At 41.0% G+C, this 6,172-nt stretch overlaps 1 protein-coding gene across 2 annotated transcripts in view; it reads left to right on the top strand.

The window, feature by feature from the left end:
• The first annotated feature begins 3,061 nt into the window (after window positions 1-3,061).
• Window positions 3,062-6,172, top strand: part of SIPA1L1 (signal induced proliferation associated 1 like 1) — a 255,828-nt gene continuing 252,717 nt past the window's right edge. Inside the window, exon 1 of one of the 2 annotated variants that reach the window (XM_066608379.1) lies at window positions 3,062-3,204. The gene's annotated coding sequence lies outside the window, so the exon portion shown is untranslated. Of the gene's footprint in view, window positions 3,205-4,041; window positions 4,062-6,172 lie in introns of those variants that run through there. The other variant, XM_066608380.1, reaches the window with a different exon arrangement.

Here is a 6,172-nt window from a genome sequence, read left to right as displayed (position 1 = left end):
CTAATGATAAAATATTAATTGGGTCATCTGAACTTTGGATAACCGAGCTTGTCCCTTATTCATCATTTTTACGTTTATTCCTATGGGGCGAACGGACCTTAGATAGATTTACTAATATTTTTTGGAATTTAAAATAATATAATCTGTGGAGCTTTAAAATGGCCAGATTTTTAAATCCTACTGACCCTAATTACTGTAGAAATACTTTTTCTTCACCCTTTGTCAAGATGTTAGCGCTGAACTCCTTTGATATTCAGGTCAGTAGGAATGTATTAATTATCCTTTGACATATGAGAGAATGGCTGCATCATATCCTGTGACAAATGTGGTGAACTTTAAGGATATCTTAACACAAAGTGTAACCATTGCAATGGAAAAACTGCAGCACTTCTGCAGTAAATTTGGCCGCACGTTTACTTGTGAAAATACTTAAAAAGCATTTCTTAAAAACACTGTGGATTTGTTGTGGAAATTTTCCACTATATGAAGGAGATATTTGAAATCTCCTTCACATGGCTCGTACTGTAAATGCTATGGTCAATGTACGCTGGCTTCTTACAAGTTCTTGCCACTAGGAACCTGAAAGAAGTCAGCGTACATTGACTGCTCAGCCAATAACAGCTTCAGCAGTTATGGAAGGTGCACTACCAAAACCTGTAATTGGCTGAGCAGTCACATGGACAATGAACGGCATGTGACGTGACCACCCGCTGGATTCTTAAGGGTTCTGAAGGCTGCACCACTGGCCTGGGCGTTGCTGGAGCAGGTGAGTATGTGGTTTTTCTTTATTTTATATATTTCTAAGCCAGTGAATTTTTTTTCTTATAATCATGGAAAACCCTTTTAATGCTTTCAAAAGAAAGAAGGTGTGGGCTTTCTGGATGTCAGGAACTATAATCCAGCCAGTCTGTTACGGCATAGGGTCAACTGGATCCAGGGATTTACTTTTCATTCCAATTATGGCTCGGAGTCTAAACTAGTGTCCGCTTGGAACTTCTCGGCTCTCTACCATTCAAAATATTCTGCACTCCCACATAGGGTTGAGGGATGCCTATAGATAAAGGATATACATGGTAACTGCATGGAAGGCGATCAGAGTCGGATTCAAATGACCTTTTCTTTACATATGTTAAACCTTGGGGGTCACCATGAATTTATTCAGTGGATGGAAAACAAATAGAGATGAGCGAACGTGCTCGGCCACGCCCCTTTTTCGACCGAATACCGCGATTTTCGAGTACTTCCGTACTCGGGCGAAAAAATTCGGGGGTCGCCGTGGCGGCGCGGGGGGTTGCAGCGGGGAGTGGGGGGGAGAGGGAGAGAGAGAGGGCTCCCCCCTGTTCCCCGCTGCTACCCCCCACGCCGCCACACCTCTCCCCGCCCCCCGGCGCACCCGAGTACTTTTCACCCGAGTAGTGAAGTACTCGAAAATCGCGGTATTCGGGCGAAAAAGGGGCGTGGCCGAGCACGTTCGCTCATCTCTAAAAACAAAGCATTTAATTAGTAGTGTATATCCGAGATATATTACTAGCTAAGGAATTATTCCACCCTCAGGAAGCAAGATATTGTTCCTTTCCGAGGATTTGTGTAGACTTTAGTCTCTGGCCTAATCAATTTTTATTATATGGCCAATTTATGGGGTTTTTCAGATCACTACTACTTAAACTTTCAGGAGAGCAAACATTCACTGTCATGGATTTCTTGACAAATTGCCTCCCAAGAAAAATTTCCTCTCCCTTCTATACTTGAAAATTCTGTAGAGGTAGGTGAAAATGGGAAATGTGACAAGTTTCAGGTTATGGAAATGGAAGTTACAAGATCCAGATATCACACAGAAAATATAGGAGGGGTGGGCTTCTGTACATTAGGCGGTAATACATGAAATATGGCAAGGATATCACTTTAAAAGAATGCACAATGCAAAATATGGCTTTAATATTTCTCTACACTCAGATAGATTAGTTGCCTGTCTGCAATATCACACCCCAAGAACTGAGTTACTTTATAGCATTTGGACATGACGACCACTCAGACTTTTATTAAGACAGTGGTTGCTCTAATCTCTCGTACCTGTAGATAACACTGCCACCTGAACATCAAGCTCTCCTATTCCATTATAGACAAAAAACTACTAATACTAATCCATGCACTCCTGGTGGTGAAGTGTTGCCTTCTCCTTAAGTGGCTCCAACCAACTCTCTCTTGCACTGCTGAGGTAGTCCAACGAATGAATCATTTCCTCAATATGGATAGGCCTGAGATTGACAGATCCAAAGACTCTTACTTTGAAAGATTCTTTAAAACGTAGAAGATCTTTATTAGTCACCGCCCTAATGAAAATCAGATGAAAGAACTGTCTGACTTGGCACGCTTTCTGGGTAATTTACAGATACATTATTGGTGCAACAAATAATTAAAATATCCTTTTGTTCTACTTCTCTTCCAATCAGCATTATAACTGATACTTAACAAGTGTGGCATCCACGGGACCAGGGGAGTGGAAGGCGAGTTTTCCCTTGCTGTCTTTTCTTTTTATACATCTGTTTGTTCAAATGTAGGAAAAGTTGATCCATGTAAAATCCTTTTTGACAACAAAATGTATCTGTATATTCTGTTATGTTTTCAAAGGAAATAAAAATTGTTTTGTGCCTTTGGGTTGTCATGGTAATAATTACGATTTTTTTTAACGTCTAAAAATATTGCTTTTCAGAATAGATCATGCTATACAAAGATCAGCCATAAAAATAACCTTTTACCATCCAAATACAAAGCAAGGCAGCAACTGAGTGAATCCAATGCTCTAATTGAAAGGACCATTAGAATTTGTGCTTGAAAAAGGGTCAATGTTAGCCTCGAAACACGTTGCACTATGCACATCTGACGTTTAAGTCAGATTCCTATATGCCATTTTTTGTTTGTTGGCTAAATAAAAAACTTTTTTTTGGAACATTCTTTCCAGGTTTATTCTATTTTTCAACAACAATAGAACCCTTACAAGTGCTGAGATCTCTTCTTTTTTCCACTCTTCACCCATGTTGTTCTTTCTCCCACATCTTTCCAGGTATGGGGACTTTGAAATATCTAGCTGCACTCCAATCATTGGATGTCCTATGGGTTGTAAGGCACTCGGAAACACCACAGCAGACAGAAATTCCATTGCTAGCGGGTAAAGACCCCAACCAGGGCCGTTCCCGCAGGCACTAGGTAAGTTCCCTTCCTTCTCACTCACGTGCCCATAATCATTTGCGCACCTCCCCATCCATTCTTATAGGCGCTATCCCAAATCATACACTAATTTTGAAACAGTGGCAGATAAATGGTTAAAACTACCTGCCTGCTATTGTCTAGTAGATCAGTGTTTCTCAACTCCAGTCCTCATGTACCCCCAACAGGTCATGTTTTCAGGATTTCCTCAGTATTCCACAGGTTATGTAATTATTACCAGTCCTCCGACATTACCACAAGTGTTCTTACTATAGAATATCCTGAAAACATGACCTGTTGGGGGTACCTGAGGACTGGAGTTGAGAAACACTGGCTCTAGCTCATCCTTGTAACACCAAAGCAGCAATCACCTGTCGAGGCATGGACTACACAAGACCTCTGAAGGTGTCTGGTAGTATCTGACACTAGAGCATTATCAGCAACTATTGTTCGGACTTGTTTTTGCTGGATATCCTACAGATGCAACATCAGACTGAGATCTGGGGAATTTGGAGGCTTGGTTAAAACCTTGAACTCTTTGTCACATTCCTCAAAGAATTCCTGAACAATTTACGCAGTGTGGCTGGTCGCATTATCCTGCTGAGAGAGTCCACTGCCATTAGGAAATACCGTTGCCATGAAGGGATGTACTCAGCCAATATTCATGTTTAGATAAGTGGTATGTGTCAAAGTAATCCGCATGAATGCCAGGACCCAAGGTATCCCAACAGAACATTTCCCAGAGCATCACGCTGCCTCTGCCAGCTTGTCCTCTTGCATAGTGAATATTGCTGCCATTTCTTCCCCAGGTATCTGCACCACATGATGTAAAAGAAAACCCTGATTCATCAGACCAGGTGACCTTCTTCCATTGCTCTAGTTCTGATATTTACGTGCTCATTGTAGGCACTTTTGGTGGTGGACAGTGGTGAGCATAGGCACTTTTGGTGGTGGACAATTGTCAGCATGAGCACTTTGTTTGGTGGCTGCACAACTCTTTTCCCAGTAAACTGCAATGCACTGTGTATTCTGACACCTTTCTATTATAGACAATATGACTTTTTTCAGTAATTTGTGCAACAGTAGCTATTCTGCGGACTGGAGCAGAAGTGATAGCCTTCACTTCCTTCTCACTTGCATCAATGAGCCTAGGGCACCCATGGCCTTGCAGTGGTTCACTGGTTATCGTTCCTTGGACTACTTTTGGTAGGTACTGACTACTGCATACCGGGAACACACCAGAACATCTGTTTTACGCAGTTGTCTAGACGTCACAATTTGTCTATGTCAACCAGATCCTTATTCTTGCTCATCTTTTCTGTTTCCAACACATCAACTTCAAGTACTGACTGTTCACTTGCTGCCTAATATATTCCACCCCTTCACAGCTGCCATTGTAATAAAATAGTCAGTGTTATTCACGTCACCTGTCAGTGATTTTAATATTATGACTGATGAGTGTACATGAGTAATGTTCTTTTGGGCTACTGTGAACCATACATGCCGTTGCATTCATAAGATTGATGTACTTATAGATTGGATATTACTTAGAGTAATTTTTTCTATAAATCAATAGTACAAATATAAAAAAAGTTGTAATATATTTTATTACAGAAAAATTGCCTCTTTCTCCACTTATCAGACCCTTGTCCTTCCCCATGCCCCCTGCAATATTCACTAAAGTTGCCCACACACATATTCAACTACTGTCTAAAGAATGATCATTTTTCTATTTCTTCTAGCTGCCCCATATACATGAATATTCAGCTTGGCCGAACGTGCATGTTTTTCGGTAGGTAAGTCACAGCAAAACAGCTCTGGCTCTGGCTCCAGATTATTTTCTGAGAAAAAAAAGGACTGGACATCGAAATCCAATGCCTCGATCCAACTTCTCCCCAACATCATCTGTCAGGGAAAAGATGAGCCCCCCTATACACATCAGAAAGTCATCCGGCCCCACTGTTACTGTACAGCAAATTCACTGGTAATATCTATCTTGAGAGAGACGGAGAAGATAGATAATCACTGAGAGATCAGATTACATATATTGCCGATTGATGTCAATGGAGAGGAGAGCAGAAAGATGTAGCTGCAGACAGCCATAGGCAGTGTTGCAGCTGTTAGTAAGGTGGGTCCCTGACATACTCAGCCCTTAAAAGTGCAAAAAATATCATCATATGTGCCCAGTTCAAGCATAAAACAACTGTCAAGACATAACATATATGTGTACATAGCCTAAGTGTTATATTTCAACGCAGCGCCTAATTACCAGCAACACTGGTTGTGGTGCTATATAATATAATACTATATCTATATTGTTGCTGCTGCTTTTGACAGTATGCTACAGAGAGACGGGGGAACAATCTCCTGTATAGCAGCTAGTCTGTTGAGCTGCGCTCGGGGAACTCTAAGGCCGTCCTCACGTGTGGTGGAAATTCTGCCACACTTATGATGCAAGCCATGTAGAGGACGCTTCTAAAATTTCCATGCTGGAAAAATGCTGCGGATTCTAAATTTACAGCATGTTTATTTATGTTGAGGATTTCAACTCTTTCACAAGTAAATCCACTACCAAATCTGCACCATATTGCGAAATCGGCCACTGTGCATTTACTGTGTACTTGCTGCAGAAAGCCCACAGCAGATACGCACCATGTGAAGACGGTCTTAGACATTAGACAGAGCTCTTATTCCTGATGAAGCCATGGTAATGGTGATACACAGAGGCAACTTAAAACCAAATGAGTCTATTGGAACATGATGCATTGGTATACCCTTTGGCACTTGACTTCACTTGATTTTTTGATACTATAATATTTGGTATTAGCAATATACTATGTAAATATTTATTATTGCGCAATGTCATATTAAGACTATGTTCATACTTGCATTTTTCTGACTGATCCAGTGTTATTAAAAGCTGAAAATTCAGAAAATGGAAGGCATCCATAATCTTTCCACTTACATC

This window comes from Eleutherodactylus coqui, chromosome 6 (assembly GCF_035609145.1).
Source record: "Eleutherodactylus coqui strain aEleCoq1 chromosome 6, aEleCoq1.hap1, whole genome shotgun sequence".
Lineage (NCBI taxonomy): Eukaryota > Metazoa > Chordata > Amphibia > Anura > Eleutherodactylidae > Eleutherodactylus > Eleutherodactylus coqui.
Note: the sequence above shows the minus strand (reverse complement) of the source record. Positions and strands in the feature narration are given on the sequence as shown.